Consider the following 2,805-nt stretch of genomic DNA (forward strand, 5'->3'; position numbering starts at 1 on the left):
TCATAACCTAATATAGACTTCTTGAGCCTCTAGAGTGCGCAATTCTTATCCGATTTGCCTGAAATTTTGCAAGACGTATTTTATTCTTACTTTCAACAACTGTATCAAATAAAGTTCAAATCGGTTCATAACCTGATATAGCTGCCATATAAACCGATCTGGGATCTTGACTTCTTAAGCCTCTAGAGGTCGCAATTATTATCCGATTTGCCTGAAATTTTGTACGACGGATTCTCTCATGACCATCAACATACGTGTTTATTATGGTCTGAATCGGTCTATAGCCCGATACCGCTCCCATATAAATCGATCTCTCTATTTTATTTCTTGAGCCCCCAAAGTGCGCAATTCTTATTCGAATTGGCTGACATTTTACACAGGTCTCCAACATGTAATTTAATTGTGGTCCAAACCGGACCATATCTTGATAACGCTCTAATAGCAGAGCAAATCTTTTCTTATATCCTTTGTTTTCCTCAGAAGAGATCCCGGGAAAAGAACTCGACAAATGCGATCCATGGTGGAGGGTATATAAGATTCGGCCCGGCCGACTTAGCACGCTTTTACTTGTTTTTGTTAAATATTGTAAAAATTATATATTCCGCTAGTTTTAATTTGTTTCAGACAGATTAAATTGGTTAAATAATTCCAACAGGATATTGTCCCGATTTCGACAATCGGTTTGAAATGCTATTTATTTCCATAAAATACTATGCACACAAACTGAAAACATTAAACACATATTATTTTTAGATGCATTTAAGGAAAATACATTTTGGCCAATTTTTATAAACAACCACCTACATTCTACTCAAATGACGTGCTCACTTGACCGAAAATCGTTTTGAATGCATGTTGACTAATTGCGTATAATGGCAATCTCACCTGTTTGAAAAAAATTGCCAATTTCGGAAGTTTTCGAATTTTTTGTCAACATTTTGGGAATTTGACTGGTCAGTTTTCACCAAAGTTTTTCCTACGTACCCCTTGAGAAAATCATTATTCGTAAAATTGTTATATTGCAGAAGCATGTCTATACGAACATTTGAGCAAATTAATTGAGCTTTCATGTGTGTTTATTTTATGTATAACAAGTAAAAGCGTGCTAAGTTCAGCCGGGCCGAAACTTGTGGACCCTCCACCATGGTTCGCATTTGTCGAGTTCTTTTCCCGGTATCTCTTTTAATGATAAAGGAAAAGAATTGCTATACTATTGGAGCTATAACAAGTTATGGTTCGATTCCCACTATAATTGAATTGAATGTTGGAGAACATAGTAGAAGTCTTTCCCCCTGTCCATCTTTTATTCGTGTATAACCTCTAGTTCGAGGTCTCATATCTTCTTTCTCTTCCCTTTCTTTCTAAGATACCACAATGGGCCAGAGTGACCTCCGAGTGAACTCGCCTTTGGTGGGCAAAACCCTCAACCTCACCTAACGTAACCTAGTAGAAGTTATTGTGTAAAATTTCAGCCAATTCGAATAAGAATTGCGCCCTTTAGGGGATCAAGAAGTCAAAGTATACACCCATCGTATGGTGGAGGGTATAAAAATATCAAGAAAAGTAGAAAATTAAGCTTTTTTATCTCTCCATAATATATGCAAATACAAATGATAAGGGGTCTCCTTTTTATAGCCGAGTCCGAACGACGTGCCGCAGTGCGACACCTTTTGGGGAGAAGTTTTGACACGGCATAGTACCTCACAAATGTCGCCAGCATTAGGAGGGGATAACCACCGTTGAAAATTTCTTCTAATGTTCTCGCCAGGATACGAACCCAGGCGTTCGGCGTCATAGGCGAACATGCTAACCTCTGGCCTCCAAAAAATATAATTTATTTAATTATAATTGCAAAGTAGTGAAAAATGGAAAAAATTGGGATGTGATCAAATGGAATGGTCTAATTCACAAACGCAATAAATTAGTGAAAATTGTAGAATGCAAACATGGTACATCTTCTTATATATAAAAATCAATTTGTGTTTGTTTGCGGGTTTTTTTGTTTGTGGGTTTGTTTGTTTGTATGTTTGTGTGTTCCTTATAGAAACGGCAGAAACGGCTGAAACGATTTTCTTGAAATTTTTACAGATGGTGCATAATGACCCCGTGGTGAAAATAGGGTACTACATTTTTTGATATCTGAAGGGGGCCAAACCCTCACCCTTACCCTAATTTTCAGAAACGCCAGATCTCGGAGATGAGTGGTGCGATTTAAGCGAAATTTTGTGTGCTCTCTAAAGTAAAAATTTGGTATCCAAATTTCGGACGGGGTTACTAAGTGGGCTGCCCCACCCTAAAACCCATCAAACATATATTTAGAACAATCACGACAATATGGGACTCAAATCAAAGGTATTTAGGATAAGAAAACGTATCTGATATCCAATTTTCGGACCAAGTGCTAGGGGGACCACCCCCCAAAACACCCCTAAATCGGACATATTTACTGACTATGGCAATATGGGACTCAAACGAAAGGTATTTGCGAGTACAATACGAATGTGATATCGATGTGGGACCACGTTTCTGGGGGTCCACCCCTTCCCCAAAACACCCCCCAAACAGGACTTATTTACTGACCATGGGAATATGGGGCTTAAATAAAAGGAATTTGAATGTAAAATACGAATCTGATATCAAAATATTGAACCAAGTGTTGGGGGGCCGCCTCTCACCAAAACCATCCCCCAAAGGGGACAAATTTACGACCATAGCAATATGGGGCTCAAATGAAAGGTCTTTGGGAGTAAAGCACGAATTTGATATTAATATTCGGGAAAAGTGTATATGGGGCCACGCCATCCC

Source organism: Stomoxys calcitrans, chromosome 2 (genome assembly GCF_963082655.1).
Source record: "Stomoxys calcitrans chromosome 2, idStoCalc2.1, whole genome shotgun sequence".
NCBI lineage: Eukaryota > Metazoa > Arthropoda > Insecta > Diptera > Muscidae > Stomoxys > Stomoxys calcitrans.